At 45.5% G+C, this 20,516-nt stretch overlaps 1 pseudogene; it reads left to right on the forward strand.

Annotated features, from left to right (window-relative positions):
- LOC102282846 (cytosolic arginine sensor for mTORC1 subunit 2-like) overlaps positions 1–4,621 on the forward strand; it is a 96,792-nt pseudogene extending 92,171 nt beyond the window's left edge.
- Positions 4,622–20,516: the final 15,895 nt, after the last annotated feature.

A 20,516-nucleotide genomic window follows, 5' to 3' on the forward strand; every position in this document is an offset into this window, starting at 1 on the left:
TCCCACCAGCTCCTCGGGTTTGATAATTCACTAGGACAACTCATAGAACTCAGGAAAACACTATCCAGATTTATTATAGCAAAAGGATACCAAACAAGAACAGCCAAGTGAAGAGACATATGGGGCACCATGTGGGAAGGTTCCAAATGCAAAGCTCTTGTGTCCTCCGGATGTGTCACTGTTCTGGGACATTGATATACTCAGTCAGAGTTTTTACTGGGGTTTCACTCTATAGCTATGTGATGGGGCCACTGGCCATGAGATTGAACTCAATCTCCACTCTCTTTCACCCATGGAAAGTGGGGCTGATACTACTTGGTTCATAGCCCCAACCCTCTAATTACATGGTTGGCCCTTCTGACCTGGCCAGCCCCATCCTAAAACTGTCTGGGGGCCAACCATGAGTCACCTCATATAAACTCAGGTGTGGTCCAAGAACCCACGGATGAATTACAAAGACACTCCTATCACTCGGGAAATTCCAAGAGTTTTGAGGTTTTCTTCCAGGAACCAGGGACGGAGGCCAGCCAAATTCATCATACAACAGCTGGGATGATGAAAGTCTGTAGCTGCCGGCTACCAGGTCACCTGCCCTCCACTCATTCCCTCTGCCCACCCCCATCACCTACCACAGACAGGAAAACCCTGGTAATGAGAGAGAATAAAACCAACACAAAGAGAAGATGAGATGAGATGAGACGTGGAGACTGAGAGCAAGCCCTGAATACACAGGCTGATTTCTTCAATGCAGCCCTGTCTCTCCCTGTTACAGAAGTCAGTAAATCTCAACTCTTACTTAAGCTGCATGGAATTAAATCCCTGTCACTTGAAATCCAAGAAAGAAAAAAAAATTAATAGCCTTCCCTTCGGGAGCATACCATTTGAATGAAGGGTGACATATACAAATGAAAAATGACATGACAATTTTCAGGCAACAATTTAAGAATAATCATACATTCATTCCATTCATTCATGATTAAGTACTGCAGGAGAAACAACTATTCTTCTCAAGGAAGATCCAAAAGCTATGACATTCACTTTTATTCCAGTTCTCATTTTATTCAACAACATTCCGGTGCTTGGAATGACAGGACAAAGCTACTATGAAACATATCTAAAAGCAGGAGGAACATAAGGAAGAGTTGGATCTTATTTTATGCATCAGGGTGCTCGCCATCATCCCCATGGGAGTGGAGGCCATTAGGAGTACAGTAGAGTCATCAAATTCTGAAAATACATATTGCTTTTAAAATCAAAAACAAGCTTTAATTTGCAGTCTCTTTTTAAAAGTATTAATGTGTATCTTTCAAAGTAGGTTAAAAAGCTTATTTCAATGAAAGAAAGGTGGAGAGCAACAATGGCAAATCACACAAGTAGCAACATGCTCCTCTCCGTAAAACACTGAGAATCACTACTTTACACAATAGGTGTGTTTCTGAGAATCCCTCTGTGACTCCTTGATTCGGGTCCTATTTTACCATCAATTACCATGATTATTTCAGATCGATGGGCTGCTGCATTCAATCAGACAATCAGCAGTGTGTCATCTCTCTGCCAGGTCCTGATGGGTCAGTGAGTTAAGCAAAGTAAATGCTGAACAGGCATTGCTCCTGTCCAGAAAGTATGTCTCATGATACCAGCAGAATCCTAAGTCCATGGTGGGTGTCAAAAGTAGAGACTGCTTGTCAGAGCCCCGCTTCGAGAAAGTCTCATCAGAGTCACCCTAAAAGTATCCTTCCACGAGGGTGAAGCTGTCAGCTTCAGTGTGACTTGCACAGTTCTCCAAGGCAGGCTCCACCTCCAGGATCAGACCATAGAGTTTTGACAGGGAGCTTTGGTCCTAAGGATGTTCTTGAATCTGAGGAAGATGGCCAGGATCTGAAAACCCTAGAGGGCAGGTAAGATGGTGACTAATGGCAGTTGATAGGCTCTGAGGGTGGCAAAATTATCTGTTGAATGAATCCCTTTGACTGCATGGATCACAACAAATTGTGGAAAATTCTTCAAGAGATGGAAATACCAGACCACCTTAACTGCCTCCTGAGAAATCTGTATGCAGGTCAAGAAGCAGTAGGTAAAACCGGACATGGGACAACAAACTGGTTCCAAATTGGGAAGGGAGTACGTCAAGGCTGTGCATTGTCACCCTGCTTATTTAACTTCTATGCAGAGTACATCACGTGAAATGCTCTGCTGGATGAATCACAAGCTGGAATCAAGATTGCCAGGAGAAATATCAATAACCTCAGATATGCAGACGACACCACTCTAATGGCAGAAAGTGAAGAGGAGCTAAAGAGCTTCTTGATGAGGATAAAAGAGGAAAGTGAAAAAGCTGGCTTAAAACTCAGCATTCAAAAAACTAAGATCATGGCACCTGATCCCATCACTTCATGGCAAATAGATGGGGGAAGAGTGGAACCAGTACGGATTCTTATTTTCTTGGACTCTAAAATCACTGTGGATGGTGACTGCAACCACAAAGTTTTAAAAACTCTTGTTCTTTGGAAGAAAAGCTATGAAAAACCTAGACAGCGTATAACAAAGCAGAGACATCACTTTGCTGACAAAGGTCCGTATAGTCAAAGCTATAGTTTTTCTAGCAGTCAGGTATGGATGCGAGGGTTGGACCAGAAAGAAGGCTGAGCACCGAAGAATTGATGCCTTCCTACTGTGGTGCTGGAGAAGACTCTTGAGAGTTCCCTGGACAGCAAGGATATCAAACCAGTCAATCCTAAAGGAAATCAACCCTGACTATTCATTGGAAGGACTGATGCCGAAGCTGAAGTTCCAATACTTTGGTCACCTGATGCGAAGAGCTGACTCACTGAAAAAGACCCTGATGCTGGGAAAGATTGAAGGCAGGAAGAGAAGGGGGTGACAGAGGATGAGGTGGTTGGATGGCATCATCAACTCAATGGACATGAGTTTGCAAAAACTTGGGGAGATAGTGAAGGACAGGGAAGGCTGGCATGCCGCAGTCCATGGGGTCACAAAGAGTCGAACACAACTTAGTGACTCAACAAACAAAGCAAACAAAACATACTGTGACATCCTTGTAGCAAAGGATCTTTTTGCTAAAATGACATCACCTCCAGGGGCCTGTAATTTTGGTAAATTCTGATTCCTAGGAATAATATATTTCATATCTACTGAACTTTTCACGATGACCAAGAGCTTTCAACACTGTGGTTTAGGAAACTGGAACTTCAGAACATGTACCAACAGCATCTTGGCTTGAATGCCAGCCAAGGACTCTCTGCCCAAAGGTGGGATCAGTCAAGACTTGAGAAATCAGGATATTAACTACCACTTATTTGTGCTTACTATGTGCTATATCGGGCTTCCCTGGTAGCTCAGATGGTAAAGCATCTGCCTGCAATGCAGGAGACCTGGGTTCGATCCCTGGGTTGGGAAGATGTACTATATTAAATTGTATCAACATCATCTTATCAAATCTCACAATGACCTTACATGGTAAATATTGTTATCCCCATTTTAGAGATGATGAAACTGAGGCTCAGAGACATCACCTGCTGCTAAGCAGTGGAACTAGGACGTGATTGCTTGTTCAGCTCCAAAACCCACACTCCAAACACCTGCTCCCTCAGCTGCAAGTTGCCAGCATTATCAAGGAGAGTATCCCACTCTTCACCTACAGCCTGATCAAACTTGCCTTCCTGTCCTCTGAGACCAGGTGCAAGTTCTTCAGTCTGACCAAGACGCCAGAGGATTACACCATCATTGTCGATGAGGAGGGCTTCCTGGAACTGCCCTCCTCAGAACACCTGGGTGTGCCCAATGCCACCTAGCTGGCCCTCAATGTGGTGTCCAGGGCGGCAGCTTCTCCAGTTTCCAGCCCATCAGCATGTCCAAGATCGTCAAGTCAGTCATCACCCCACTGGCTGATCAGAACATCTCTGTGTCCACGCTGTCCACCTACCAGATGGACTTCATCCTGGTGCATGAGTAGGACCTGCCCTTCATCACCCATACTTTGTCATCAGAGTTAACCACCCTGCACGTCATCAATAGCGAGACGCTGGCAGCTGAGAACCTTGGCATTACACACTGCTTCATGAAGCCCAAGGCGGTCCAGAGGCCCGTCATCCACCCACTGTCCACCCCAAGCAACAGGTTCTGTGTCACCAGCCTGGACTCTGACATACCGCCCACTGTTGCCACACTCCTTATGGACGTCACGTTCTACTCCAGTGGACTGAAGGACCCCCTGGTGTCCTCCGGCGATAACTGTGGCCACATCCACTTCTTCTCCTTCTCCCTGATAAAGGGCTACATCTCCCTGGTGAGGGACAAGCAGACCCAGCAGAGGTTTCCTAGTAATTTGTTGTTCACAAGCGCATCTGGGGGGCTCTGGAAGATGGTGAGGATTGGAGGACAGGCCCTGGGATTTGATAAGTGCTTCGAAGTGGCCTGGATCGCTGAGCCTTTGGCTGCCGCAGACATCCAAACCTTCTACATCAGCACCTTCAAGTTCCTCCACACACTGGTGCCGGAAGAAAACATCAGCACCCTGAAAGTCAGCCAAGCAGAAAAATATGGAGGGCCTCTTTTGTTCCTCCCCTTCAGTGCCCCCAGGCCTGGGCCCGCCCTGCCCTGAAGACTCTTGCAGTGTTTCTCAAAAGACTAGAAAATTGGCCCCGTGGCCCCCAAAGGATGGGTCTCTAGGAGACACCCTCAATGGCTGGGACCCAAGCCAAGGCTTCCCCGTGCCTTCCTGCCTTCCTGGAGTCCCCAGATCCTCCAGTGAGACCCCCACCTCTTCCCCCACCCCAGAAAATGATGTCTGGGGCCCAGGGAGTTGTAAGCCCGGCCACCTTCTCATCAGGCCTCACCCAGGGCTTGGGTAGGGGGGGCATTGGTAGATGCTGAAGGAAGCTGGGGTACCAATTCTCCTGTCATCTTGGGGGCTGGCTGAGCAGGACAGAGTTCATGGAGCCCAGGAAGGCCCTTGTGAGGGCAGGGGCTCTGGATCCTGTGTTTGCTGGTCTCTGGTTCCATCAGCTCTGGGCTGGTTCCTGCACACTGGAGGTCAGTGAATGGTGGTGTGCTGGTGAGGCTCCCAGAGAGCCCCCGGCGGGGGCAGGGGGAACGGATCTGGGCAGGGACCCCAGCCACCCAGAACCTTGCCTGCCAACCATAGGCCCTATGCCCCAACTCCCAGCAAGACTGCCAAGGGGGTCCTGTCCAGACCCTCCCCACCACAAGCGCTCATCCTCGGGGCAACAGGGTTCCCTAGAGACCCAGCAGCCTGCAGCACGAGCTCCTGTGCCCTCTCCTTTTCCCGGACCCTCCTGGGGCCGGCAGAGCTTGGTTCTTCCCAGGTGGGGGCATCCCCAGCATTCTGGGCTGGGGTTTCCTCAGCTCACCCCCACCTCCCCAGCAATCGACTAGACTGGCCCAGGGCTCCCCCGTTGTCCTGCCCTCCTCTCCCTGCCCCACTTGTGGGGGAACATGGAAGGCCTCTGCCCCCCAACTCACCTGCCCACGCGCCCCTCAGTCCAAGGGCTGTGGCGTTCATGAGTACTTGACCATGGAAGCAGCTTATCTGAGCCTTAATAGAGAAAACCATACCTTGGTATAGTTTCCCATTTAATGTATTTGCACCCAGGCTGCGGTTGGCAGTGGGTTCAGGGCACAGAACCTGCTGAGCCTGTCAGGGCCCAAAGTATGACATCACTTGGTTGACATCTGTGGCTCCAGGGACAACCATGAGAACTGAAGCTGCTTCCAGGGCTTTCCCTTCAGAGCAGGAAGCTGGGAACAGAGGTCAGTTATGATCCAGGGGTCCCCAGGGCACCCCACACAGGGCTGGCAAGGCAGAGTGGTTCTGAGCATCAGAGGAAGGTTCCCATGGGCCACGAGGAGGTGGACAGGCAGATGGCAGGCCAGCCCCCACCCAGAGAATGGGGGACCCCTGTGTCTCCTCTCCAGTGGGTGGTGTTTTCTGAGTGAGCAGGACTGGCAGAGTCCTCCTCGGTGACCAGACATCTGCTGACACGTGCTGTCCCTGAGAAGCTGGGAGGAGAAGGGCCATTCTCTTGACCGAGTGAAGCCCTCACCTCCTCTCCAGGCCACATAGGACCCTCTGAGCCCCGGAAACCCACCCGGTGGGGGAGCTGTGTGTCTGAATCCTTACAGATGTTCAGAGCCCAACTACTGATTCAGAACCCATTTAGTTGGATTTGTTGTTGTTGTTGTTGTTTTTAAGTGAAGTCATTTTGCACAAAAGTCCAGAAACACCCAAAAATGTCAACTGTTTGCTGGTTCCAAAACCGGGGTGACCATGTGGGCAGGGCAGCCCTTCACGTCCTGAGCCCCCTTTCTGTCCCTGGAAGGCCTTGATTTTTCCGTGGTGTGCACCCTCCAGTGACCCCGAGTCACTCCCCCACCTCTCCTCTCCGCAGAGCAAGTGTGTGGGCCCCGTGACCCCCAGAAACAGGTCTCCCCAGACAATATACACCCTAGGACATATATTGTACACACATATAGATACCTGTGTTTTATGTTGATATAGATATATACTGTAAATAGCATATATACTTGAGCACTATATATGTTAATATATATTTTAAAAAGCAACAAACAGCTGTTCTCATGTAACCAACACTGCCAGTTGCCCTCTAACTCCCATTACCCACCTCTTTCATACTTGCATAACCCCAATTGTATATTAATCTTATACGAGCCAGCACCACTTCTCAAGATTCAAGTAAAGCATCATTGGTCTCTGAGAGAAATGAACGTGAGCCACAAATGCAAGCTACATGCATAATTTCATATTTTCTCATAGGCATTCTGAAAAAAAGTGGTATAAGAGAAAAATCAATTTTTATAATCTGTTTTAATTAGCCCAATATACTTAAAATATTATCATTCAATATGTTATCAATTTTAAAATTATAAATGAAAACATAAAATATAAATATAAGGACACTAAAAGTGTGGGAGAAACCCAAGATTTGAGGGCAGAAGAAATGAAAGAATGGAGTTGTGATTTACTGAGGTAGGGCAACTGGAGGAGGGGCAGATTTGGGGCAAAGAAGACATCAAGAACTCAGTTTTGATGCACTGTTAGAGATGCCAATCAGACATTGCATAGTCAAGCTAGATTTGTGGATTTACAAGGTGGATTTATGAGTCTGAAGTTTGGTGGAGAGGTCCAAGTTGGAGGTCTAACCTGGGCAATCATTAGCACATGAATGAATTTTAAAGCAGTGAGATGGGATGAGCTCATCAAGAAAGAGAACAAACAGAGAAGAAAGGTTTGAGGACTGGCCTCAGGGTATTTCAATATTTGAAGTCCAAAAAAACCAGAAGAATCTCAAAAGGAGACTGAGGAGCAGTGTCAGCATTACAGGAGGGGAACAGAGGAGCCAAGAAAAAAAGTGTTTCAGAGCAAAAGGGCTGATCAACTACATCAAATGCCGCTGATGAGTCAGGAAAGGAAAATCACCCGCTGGGTCTGCCAGCACATCAGGAACTCTGCTAAGAGGAGCTCCCGTGGAGGAGAGGGTGGAAAGTCCACTCATGCGCCACGTCAGGGAAACAGAACTCAGAGCCACAGGGAGACAGCACCTCACACCTGTCAGACTGGCAGTTGTCAAAAAGTCAAGAAATAACAAATGTTGGCGAGGGTGCAGATAAAAGGGAATCCTTGTGCACAGTTGGTGGGGAGTGGTGCAGCCACCATGGAGAACAAAACGGAGATTTCTCAAAAAATTAAAAAGAGAACTACCATATGATCCAGCAATTACACGCCTGGGTATTTATCCAAAGAAAACAAAAACCTAACTCAAAAAGATACATGTGCCTCTCATGTTCAATGCAGCATTATTTACAACAGCCAAGACATTGAAACAATATGTGTCCATCAATAGATGAATGGATTTGAAAATGTGGCATACATTTAAAATGTGGATTTTTAAATGTACCAACATGAGAGTTGGACCATAAAGAAAGCTGAGCACCGAAGAATTGATGCTTTTGAATTGTGGTGTTGCAGAAGACTCTTGAGAGTCCCTTGGACTGTAAGGAGATCCAACCAGTCCATCCTAAAGGAAATCAGTCCTGACCATTCATTGGAAGGACTGATACTGAAGCTGAAGCTCCAATACTTTGGCCACCTGATGCGAAGAGCCAACTCACTGGAAAAGACCCTGATGCTGGGAAAGATTGAAGGCAGGAGAAGAGGACAACAGAGGATGAGATGGTTAGATAGCATCATCGACTCAAAGGACATGAATCTGAGCCAACTCCAAGAGATAGTGAAGGACAGGGAGCCTGGCATGCTGCAGTCCATGGAGTCTCAAAGAGTTGGACACGACTTAGTGACTGAATAACAACAATATGATGGAATATTAACTATAAAAAGAAGGAAATCTTTCCATCTGCAACAAAATGGACAGACCTTGAGGGTGTTATGCTAAGGGAGATGTCAGACGAAGACCAATAGCAGGTGATCTCAAGTATGTACAGAATCAAAAACAAAACAAACAGCAAATTCCCACTGGCTGTCTATTTCACACACTGTATTGTAAATTCCCATGTTACTCTCTCCATGCTGTATGACTCAGGGAACTCAAACAGGGGCTCTGTGACAATCTAGAAGGGTGGGATGGGGAGGAAGATGAGAGGGGGGGTTGGGAGGGAGGGCACATGGGTGTGCCTATGGCTGACTCTTGTTGATGTATGACAGAAAACCACAAAATACTGCAAAGCAATTATCCTTTAATTAAAAACAAAAAGGAAAAGCCCAAACTTATAAATAAAAGATTGGAGGTTTTCAGAGGCAAGAGGTGAGGGGTGGGAAAAATGGGTGGAGAGAATCACAGTGTACAAACTTCCAGTTATAAAATAAATGTCATGGGAGTGTACTGTCCAGCGTGGTGACTATAGTTAATAGTACTCTGCTGTATATTTGAGACTTGTTAGTACATCTTAACAGTTCTCATCACTGTGGCTGATTCATGTTGTATATGGCAGAAACCAACACAACACCGCAAAGCAATTATCTTTCGATTAAAAATAAAGTTATTTTTAAAAAGTTCTCATCACAAGAAAAGTATTTGTAACTATGTGCGGTGATGGATGTTAACTAGATTTATTGTGGTGATCATTTATCAACACATAAAAATACCAAATCATGTTGTACTGATAAAACTAACACAATGCCATATGTCAGTTATAGCTTAGTATTTTTTAAAACCTGATTGGAGAAGATTCAAAAGAAAATTGAAGGAACAGAAGAAGAGCTGGTGAGTAGGGAAACTCTCTGAAGCAGTTTTGCTGTAAAAAAGAGAAACGGTTCTTTTAGTGTACATGTTTCAGGGTTGTAGGTGCTTCCTTGTGTGAGTATCGTTCAGTGGAGTGGAAATATGATTTTGAAGAAAGGAAAAGATGAGAGTGACACAAGGGAAATTCTTAGGTGGGGGCAGCAGTGCACAGTTTGAGAAAGTGAGATGAAGATAGGAATACAGAAGCTCACCCGGGATCTCCTGTTATGTAAAGCTATACATGTCCGACACAATAGACGTGAGTTTGAGCAAGCTCCGGGAGTTGGTGATGGACAGGGAAGCCAGGCGTGCTGCAGTCCATGGGGTTGCAAAGAGTCAGACAAGGCTGAACAACTGAACTGAACTGATACATTTTAATGTTTGTTGTTGTTCGGTCGCTAAGTCACGTCTGACTCTTTGTGACCCCGTGGACTGCAGCACACCAGGCTTTCCTGTCCTTCACTATTTCCCAGAGTTTTCTCAAACTCGTGTCCATTGAGTCGGTGATGCCATCCAACCATCTCATCCTCTGTCGTCCCCTTCTCCTCCCACCTGCAATCTTTCCCAGCATCAGGGTCTTTTCCGATGAGTCTGTTCTTCACATCAGGTGGCCAAAGTATTGGAGCTTCAGCTTCAGCAATAACCCTTCCAATGAATATTCAGAGCTGATTTCCTTTAGGATTGACTAGTTTGATGTCTTTGATGTCCAAGGAACTCTCAAGAGTCTTCTCCAGCGCCACAATTCAAAGGCATCAACTAAGTCATGTTATTTGATTTTTCAGTTGTCTACAGGCAAAACAACATCCCGGTAGAAACATTTTACCAGGAGACCCTAAAGGAGTTTATCAAGTGACTTATATGATCGGTAAAGACATGGGCTTTGAAAGCCAATAGACCAATAGGCAAAGCAGAGATTTAGGACCTTCAGAACAATGAGACTCTCAGCTGCCCTGGAAGCCACAAATTGAAGCTCAGAATAAGAGGGCTTCCAATACTTTAAGAATGTAATAATTTAACTCTGCTATCCATTTGTCCTACACTGATGACTCTCTCAATAAAAACCAAGGGCTGGACCTCTCCCAGAAAGCACATTCATCCTATTCTGAGGTCATTCCCCTGGAGTAAGGAGCTCCCTTGGAAATGAATGTGTTTTTTTGGCAGGAGACAGCAGGAAGGAGTCCCAGAATCTATTCAGTAGATGTCCCCTGACTCCTACCTAAGCTCAGCCGAATTTCCAGGAGGTGGGAAATGGAAGTCAGTTTTAAGGACAGAGAAATGAAATGCCATAAGGGGAAGTGAAGGGCTCTGCGCTCATGATCCCGACGTGGGGGTGGGATTTTCCCCACACCGCCAAGTGATGTTCCGTGACACCAACTGGGGTCCTACAAATCGGCTCCATTCTGACACCATCTATCCGCAGAGAGCATCAGGTTCTGCAGGTAAAGGGCTCAGACCCCAAGCACAAGCCCAGGTTGTTACCTGTGCTTCTGATTGGCTACAAGTTGGAGGTTCAAACCATCCCCTCCAACTCAAAAACAAACACTGCAGCAGTTTCCGGTGGCTCATAGAAAGTGAAACTCCAAGCACAGCCTCCCGGCTCCTTCCTACACTGTAGCCCCGCCCCCTCCCCAGCCATGGTGCCTCAGCCCCTCCGTCCTTTTTCTGTCCTTCACACACGGCACGTGCCCTTCCCTTCGTCTGACACACTTCTCCCTCCATCCTGCCTCCTTTTCTCTGCTTGAACCTCATTTTCACTCAGAACCTTCCTAACATCCCTGAGCGGGTTACATCCCCATCCTGTGTTCTCATTAAGTGGTGTGTGTCTCTTTGCTGCAGACACTGTTTGGGGTCCTGTTGGGCTGACATGATCAATACCCAAGAAGGCATTATACTCCCACCACCAGGCACAGAAGAGGTAATTGGTCAGGATGGACTGAATACATGATAAAAGATGAAATGCGCATCAATGTAGTTCTCTGCAGTCTACAGAGTGCTTCTGCACAGAGTAACACGTGACCTTACAACTTCACTTTGAAGGCAATGTTAGCACCACCGTTCTGTAGATGACAAAGCTTAGTTTCCTTAGATTTAGTTCTGTTTTCCTCTCCTGTGATTTTGTAAAATGCTATTCCATTATCCCTGCTCTAATCTTTACTATTTCTGTTCTTGTCTTTTTTGATTTTGCTCAGTTGCTCTTTTCCTTCTTAAACTGGAACTCAGCTCACTGATTTAACAAACCTTTTTGTATACATTTAAAGCCAGAAGCTGCACTCGATCCTTAGCTATAATACATTCCACAGTTTTGGGTAGTGTTTTTGTTGTTAGTTCAAAATATTTAAATTCCCCCATTAAGACATTTTCTTTGCTCTAGGAATCACTTAGAAATCATATTTGATTTGACTTTTAAAATGCTTATATCACAAAAACTTTAGGGGATATCTTTTTAGCTGTTGCTCTCAAAAAATTGCTGTAGTTTAGTCAGACTTTTTATTGATTCTTTGGTTTTGTTGTGATTTCCCTTATGGTCAAGTATGTAACCAGTTATTGTAAATATTGCACGAGCTGCTTGAAGCCTCAACGTTACACTGGGTGGCCCACTTGGATGGGAGACTCTAAGACTTAGTGTGCTTGATATTTCTCCTGAGAAACTTAGGTTTATAAAAGCTTTTGCTTTTTGCTTCCTTTCTTTTTTAAGTTTATTTTACTGAAGTATAGTTGATTTGCAATGTTGTGCTAATTTCTACTTTTTCTACAGCAAAGTGATTCAGTTATACATATCTATGTATACGTTCTTTTTCGTTTTCTTTTCCATTACGGCTTATCACAGGATACTAAACATAGTTCCCCAGGTTGTACAGTAGGCCCTTGTTGTGTATTGACTCTGTATACAATAGCTTGCATCTCCTAACCCCAGCCTCCCAATCTTTCCCTCCCCCGACCTTGGCAACCACCAGTCAGTCCTCTGTGTCTGTGAGTCTCTTTCTGTTTCACAGGTAAGCTCATTTGTGCCGTATTTTAGATTCCACATATACGTGATATGGTCTTTGTCTTTCTCTTTCTGACTTAACTCAGTGTGAAAATCTATAGGCTCACCCATGCTGCTTGTGCTTCCTTTCTAATCACTGTAATAAAATGGAATGTGTTCCCGCTGATATTAGTACATTTTTTGAGTCATTTGTGCCATCCACCATGTTAATCTCCTGCTTTACGAACATAATCTTAGTTAACTCTTACTGCATCCTGAGAGGGTATCTTTTATTAACGCAGCCATTGTACAGACAAGCATACATGGCACTCAGCGGTTAACCAGCCTTCCTAAGGCAACTCCACAGCAGAGCTGGTTCGCATCTGGGTTTACATGACTCCCACGGCTGCACATTTAAGGACAACATGCTGGACCAAGGGAGTGAGCTGCCACGTCTTGCTGGGGAATTAGGTAATCCCTACCCCTCCAACTAAATGAATCTGAGCCCTTCTAGGCCATGGACAACTCAGAGAAAACACACATGTGATTCCAGCAGGGTCTGTTTTCCTCTGCTTGGTTTTACAACAGCAAACCATCTTCTCCTGATCCTGTTATGCTATGCTATGCTAAGTCGCTTCAGTTGTGTCCGACTCTGTGCGACCCCATAGACGGCAGCCCACCAGGCTCCACCATCCCTGGGATTCTCCAAGCAAGAATACTGGAGTGGGTTGCCATTTCCTTCTCCAATGCATGAAAGAGAAAAGTGAAAGAGAAGTCACTCAGTCGTGTCCGACTCTTAGCGACCCCATGGACTGCAGCCCACCAGGCTCCTCCGTCCATGGATTTTCCAGGCAAGAGTACTGGACTGGGATGCCATTGCCTTCTCCACCTAATCCTGTTAGTTGGGGTTAAATCAAGTTTCAATTACACATTAAAATCAGAAGCTGTGTGGGTGCTAGGATGAGAGAAGCGGGGCAGGAGCCCTTTAGAGCTCCAGTCTGATGGCCCCTCACTGCACCCAGTGACTCCCTTCACCTTCCAAGCAAGGGGACTCTGCCCTACGTGGGCCACGAGAGGAGGAACCAGCATCTTCTCTGTTTTAAAATGTATCCAAGCCAGGGTGGCCTACAGTGAGATATAGATATAATAACGTTATTAAGACAGAAACAGGAAGCATACAAAAAGAGAAAAATCAGTATACCAAGAACTTGGCTCCACCATTTATCAGCTGTGTGTCCTTGAGCAAGTCTCAACCTCTCTGGGCCTTCAATTTCCCCACATGTAAGATAGAGACAGCAATGGTATCCACTTCACAGGATGTTATGGTGATTAAGTGAGTAATACACAGAACACTGAAGGCAGCGTCTGGCACATGACAATGGCTATATAAATGTTAGCTACTATTATGTTGGTTTCCCAACAAAAGAGACACTAGAGCGATGAATAAATTTATATCTAAACTATGCATTTTGGAAGCTCTTTCCCAAGGGAAAAACTGCCAGGCATCAAGATGGAAACTTGAATAATATTTGTGTTTTCAGTGAAGTTTCTGATGGGCCAAACAAGATGCTGAAAGTTTGTGTTCTGAAGCTGAAACTTTTCCTGTATTTGAATAATTCTTGACATAAACTTGGAATCCTATGTGAACACACAAAACTATTTTTAGTCATTAATTGACAGAGACTTAATATGGTCATGTCAACACCATTTTTTTTCCCAAATAATTTTCCTGCCACAATTTAAGCTAGAACTGGCCAGTTGGAGGGCACTCATGCTTCCCTCATAGTTCAGTTGGTAAAGAATCCACCTGCAATGCAGGAGACCCAGCTTCAATTCCTGGGTTGGGAAGATACGCTGGAGAAGGGATAGGCTAACCACTCCATTGTTCTTGTGCTTCCCTTGTGGCTCAGCTGGTAAAGAATCCACCTCCAATGTGGGAGACCTGGGTTCAATCCCTGGGTTGGGAAGATCCCCTGGAGAAGGGAAAGGCTACCCACTGCAGTATTCTGGCCTGGAGAATTCCATGGACTATGGATCGCAAAAAGCTGGACCCAATTGACTTTCACTTTCAGGTAGTTAGTGGTTAATCAACGAGATTTAATTTGGCACCTTCCCTAGAGCAGACCCACCCAACTTTGGAGATAACTGGAATGCAATCTTCTATACATTTTTAATCTTTCTGACTCTGTTTTTCTCCTTCTATATAATTGAAGGGCCACGTACATGGTAAAATGATATTACACAGGAAAACCCCATGGACAGAAGAGCCTGGTGGGCTACAGTCCATGGGATCGCAGAGTCAGGCATAACTTAGCGACTAAAGAACAACAATTAAGATTCCTCCTAGCACAGTGCCCGGCTCTGAGCAGGCACTTAAGAGCTAGGTTTCCATCTCTTCCCTTTCTTCACAGGTCGTGACCTCTGCTTTGAGGGGCTCACCACCCTCAACCCTGTGGTCAGGGCGAAAGCTTAGGGGGCTGCAGGGCTTGACTGAGCTCTGACCCCCACTGAGGCCTGGGTAGAGTGACAGCCTGTCAGGTGGGTTGTGGGACATGGGAGTGCTTAAATTGATGGTGGATTCAACAAGGGGGAGGTGGTCTGAGCCCCTCTCAGGAGGGTCTGCCCGGTGGGGAGTGGGATGGGGGCAGGGAGTGGGGTCTGAGGCAGCAGAGGCTCCTCAGGGAAGTTCTCAAATGTTGTCTAGAGACAAAATCGCCCCTCCCGCGGCTTCCTAACTGTTGTTTCTAATTAGTTCCATGAATCTGTCAGGGTCGCTGAGGTTACTTTGAAAGGAAGCATGGAGAAGTGGGTGGCTTTCCTCTCCCACTGTCGGCTGACTAATACAGCCGTCTTGTTTTGTTTTCTGGCCTGGGACTCTGTGAACATTTTAAGAAAGAATAGAGAGCTTTTCAGAGAACGCAAAGCCTCTGTTCTGGAACTCCCCGGAGGAAGGCACCTCCGCAGCTCTCTCCCCCGCCCCGCCAAATGAGAAAACAAGAACACTGCTTGACTCAAGCGTCCATGTTCGATGGAGGCGCTGATGTGATGGAGGCGCTGACGTGCTGACGTCATTTGTGCGTTTTAAAGCCTGACCTGAAAACTCCTCTGAAAATGGAGCTAACAGCCTGTGTGTTCACTTTGGTCATTGGACGAAAACAGTAAAGGAGCGTCTTCTGCTGAAATGAAGCCCTGTAAGCCCCAGGTGCCTCACCAGATGGAAGATCCTTCAGCCGGAGCTGTGGTGACTCAAGAAACCCAGGAAACCACCAAAGTTGGGAGGAAAATTAAACAAACCTGAAGGTGAAGAGCAGCCCCACGAAAGACCTTCGTGGTATCAGTATATTAACTGAGACCCTCTAATAAGCAAACATTAAAATGTGAAGTTCTAAAATGATAAATTCATAAATACTAAATTATGCTGCTGTCTACCTTAAATATTTCAGGTAAACATTTAAAATGTTTATTTTCTTTTGAAAATAAAAGTAAGAATATCTGGGGGAAAAAACAACAACCAACAGCCCAATACTTTAGCGCCCGCCTGGGAGGACCTCTCAAAAGCTGAGCAGGACTGAGGCAGCATTGCCCGAATCCCCAGAATTTTCCTTAACCTCCTGGTTGGGGTACAGAACGTAATTTGTGGGTCTGAAAAGACATACACGCTCATGTCGCAGTGAGAATTTCATCTAATCATTCATAGGTAGAGGAATCTGTTGTCCAGTCACTCAGTTGTGTCCAACTGTTTGTGACCCCATGGTCTGTAGCATGCCAGGCTTCCCTGCCCTTAATCTCGTGATTGTAAAAGACAGACTTCAAATTAAATGAATCCACTGCTATAAAAACCACTGTCTTCTGGTTGAAAAATTCCTTTCTTCATTGTCAATTTCTAGTTCATCATTACTTTTTCTGTAATTGATCACTTGAAATCACTGGATTTAGAAGTTTGATTTTGACCAATCAACAATGTCTTTTAAAAGTATGGCCTTAATTGTTCCCTTACTTTCAAAAAATGCCATCACACACTGAGGGTGTCATTCATTCAACAAATATGTGTGCATGCATCTATCACATTTTGCAGGAGACTGTATTAAGAAGAGTCATTAAACAAATCACAAGCACCTGAAAAGTTCAATAACAAGGCCAAACAATGAACACAGGATGAACGGTCAGAAATCTATGTTTAATTTGTAAATAACACTCAGAAAGCACAGCCTGAGTTCAGCACAGAGAACCCGCAAGTTTGTCCGGAGTGGGCCAGAAGTCTTGTGAGAGAGATCAATCTGGATTTGGGCCTTTAAAAAAAAGTTGGAAAATCTTAGCGGCTAAGAGAAGACATTTCAGAACAGAAAAATTATGTGAATAAAAGCTCGAAATCTGAGCAGTGTTGAAAAAGTTTCTTAATGGAAAGTTTCATAGCCTGATACCAGAACCAATCAGCAATGGAATTAATGGGAAGAACGTATCCCTACCTCATCTCCTCTGCTGCTTCACTGCTGCCCTGGGTCCTGGCACACAGGGTCAGTGATGTAATTTGCCAAACTCAATGCAAAATGAAAATGCACAGCCCAACAGGGTGGGGAAGCAAACCTCCGCTTCCCTTGGGCCCATCAAACCAAACAAGGAATGGATGACCCCAAGGAATTGCAACCTCTGCACAGGATGTGCTGGGCCCCTGGACCAGGAGCAGGTGAGAGGCCCCTGCCAAAGCCAGGTACAGCCAGCCTAAGACAAGACACCACTGCCCCAGATGCCGTGGGGCCTGCACGTGACTCTGACCTTCCTGGGCCCACAGGCAGGCCCTGACAGGAGTGGAAATGGAGCCTGGGCCTCCGCACCAATACCCCTGGGCAGAAGGCAGCTGGGGTCCTACGCAGGCGTGTGGGGAAGGGGGAAGTGGAAGATCAAGGGAAGGGGGAAGACCAAGTCCTCAGGGAGCTGGGTGCAAGCAACTAAAAGCACAACTAAAAGAAATTGCAGTGCAGTCAGCAAATGTGAAGGGTCAAGTTATACTGTGAGTAACATATTCTGGTTCTACTTATTCCCCTGCACCCCAGAGACCACCAGGACAGTGACTCTCCTAGCCTGGCTGACCCCATGCTGTCACTCTCTAGAAAAACTGTCTACGATTAAGAGATGATGGACAGAATCAAACCAATTCATCAAGTGATTCAATGTGCAAAATCCAAAATAATAACTTCGAACCTCAGCTCTCCCTGTTATAGCTTATGTAACTATTTTTTGTCCCCTCTTTTTATTTAGTCTACTAGGGCAAAAGACCAACTATCATATTTGCCACAGAAAGTCCTTAAGATGAATGAGCATCAATCTTTTTGAGCTACTGCTGTCATATCCTTCCATTATTGATGCATTGCTTACTTTTTAGATCATTTCACATCTTCCAAGAGAAATTTTGTTAATTCTTACCACACTTAAGAAAATTCTGGGTGATTCTAGCTAAAGATTTGTCAATTTTGTGTATCTTTTCAAAGAACCAGCTCTTGATTTCATTTTGTCTTTTTAGTTTCATTTATCTCTGGTGTAACCTTTGCTGTTCCCTTCCATCGACTAACTTTGGACTTTGTTCTTCCTTTTCTAGTCTCTTGAGGTACAACGTTAGGTTGTTATTGGAGATTTTTCTTTTTTCCTGATGAATTTCCTCTTTTCTTTTATTTTTTCTTAATTTAAAAAATTTTTTTTATTTTTACTTTACAATATTGTATTGGTTTTGCCATACATCAACATGTATCCGCCATGGGTGTACACGTGTAAAATTTACTTTATTGAAGTATAGTTGATTTACAATGTTGTACTGCAAACTGATTCAGTTATACATATATATACCTTCTCTTTTATAATCTTTTACTTTGTGGTTTATCACAGGATATTGAATCGAGTTCCCTGTGGTATACAGTAGGACCTTGTTGTTTATCCATCCTGTATATAATAGTTTGCATCTGCTAACCCCCAAACTCCCAATCCGACCCTCTTCCTTCCCCATCCCCTTGGCAACCACAAGTCTGATTAACTTCCCTCTTAGAACTGCTTTTGCTGTATTCCACAGTAGGATTCTAGAAGTTGACTCTTCGTTTCAGTTCTCCCAAGAGAATCAAAGGCCTGATAGCTTCCTGAAAGTGGGACAGAGCTTAAACACAGAGACATCCTGACTCACAGGTCTGGGGTCAGCTGACACAGTTCCAGGAGAAGCGCTGGAAACACACCTGAAGTCCCCCAGGTGTGAAAGGCTCTGATGGTTGAGGGTCCCTGGGGGACAGCACAGAATGCCATTCACCCATGAAAACTACAACTAGAGATTCCACCTCAGAAATAAGACCTACCGTGGCATGCTAATTTTGCCCTGATTTGTTGCAAAGGCCTGACTGACCTTGCCTGTGTGTGCTCCGTCGCTTCAGTCGTGTCTGACTCTTCGTAACCCTACGGACTGTAGCCCGCCAGGCTTCTCTGTCCATGGAATTCTCCAGGCAAGAATCCTGGAGTGGGTTGCTATGCCCTCCTCCAGGGGATCTTCCTGACCCAGGGATGGAACCCAGGTCTCCTGCATCTCCTGCATTGCAGGTGGATTCTTTACTGCTGAGCCACCGGGGAAGCCCCTGACTGATCTTAAAAATACATAAAATAGACATATTGGCCATCAGATGCATTATACTCCTAAACAAACCAGATATTTTTCAATTTTCTGATCCTATCAGGCTGTTTGTCCTTCAGTCTTACATACACAAAGTTTTTCTAAAGGCAATTTGAAATCAAACAGCATTTTCTGTGATGTTTTCCCCCAACTTTTTATTTTTAAAATGTTCAAACTTGGAATAAGATGACAGAATGCCACAGTGACTATCCCTACCCCCCCACCTACATGCACCAGCTGTTACACTTTGTCATGCTGGCTTGGTGGAGCAGTAGTTCACCTTGGAGTCACACGGGATGACCCTTGAGAAGGGTGAGAAGAGCCTCACTCAGGCCAAGATGCTCTGGTTTCATGCCAACAGGTGATTTCTCAGTCGTCAGATATCTTGAGACTCTCTGGGCCTCTATGGCTAAGGTTTGATTGCTCTTTCTAGATTAAGAAGCAAGAGAGATTAATTGAGGAAAAGTGTGCATTGCACTTATGCAAATACACTTAAGGGAATGTCAATAAATTCAGTAAACACAAGGACTTCCATGGTGGTCCAATTGTTAAGAATCTGCCTTCCAATGCAGGAAACATAGGTTCAATCCTTGGGCAGGGAACTAAGATCCCACTTGCCAAGGGGCATCCAAGTCCACGTGCCACAACTAGAGAAAGCCAGCATACGCACCGCAATGAAGACCCAGCACAGCCAAAAAGAAACATTCAATAACAGAAAAATAAAGAAAGTGAAGTCACTCAGTTGTGTTCGACTCTTGCTGACCCCATGAACGGTAGCCTACCAAGCTCCTCCATCCATGGGATTCTCCAGGCAAGAACACTGGAGTGGGTTGCCATTTCCTTCTCCAGGGGCTCTTCCTGACCCAGGGATCAAATCCTGGTCTCCCGCATTGCAGGCAGATGCTGTACCCTCTGAGCCACCAGGGAAGCCCAATAAATAGTGTATTTTTATTTACTGGAAATCAAATTTCAAGCAAAACATGTCTTCAGTTCAGTTCAGTTCAGTCGCTCAGTCGTATCCGACTCTTTGCAACCCCATGAATCACAGCACGCCAGGCCTCCCAGTCCATCACCAGCTCCCAGAGTTCACCCAGACTCACGTCCATCAAGTCAGGGATGCCATCCAGCCATCTCATCCTCTGTCGTCCCCTTCTCCTCCTGCCCCCAATCCCTCCCAGCATCAGAGTCTTTTCCAATGAGTCAACTCTTCACATGAGGTGGCCAAAGTACTGGAGTTTCAGCTTTAGTATCATTCCTCCCAAAGAAATCCCAGGGCTGATCTCCTTTAGAATGGACTGGTTGGATCTCCTTGCAGTCCAAGGGACTCTCAAGAGTCTTCTCCAACACCACAGTTCAAAAGCATCAATTCTTCGGTGCTCAGCCTTCTTCACAGTCCAACTCTCACATCCATACATGACCACAGGAAAAACCATAACCTTGACTAGATGGACCTTTGTTGGCAAAGTAACGTCTCTGCTTTTGAATATGCTATCTAGGTTGGTCACAACTTTCCTTCCAAGGAGTAAGCGTCTTTTAATTTCATGGCTGCAGTCACCATCTGTAGTGATTTTGGAGCCCAGAAAAGGAGGAACAAGTTTGCCCTCCCCATGCCCTC

Source organism: Bos mutus, chromosome 9, assembly GCF_027580195.1.
Source record: "Bos mutus isolate GX-2022 chromosome 9, NWIPB_WYAK_1.1, whole genome shotgun sequence".
In the NCBI taxonomy this organism is placed as follows: Eukaryota; Metazoa; Chordata; class Mammalia; order Artiodactyla; family Bovidae; genus Bos; species Bos mutus.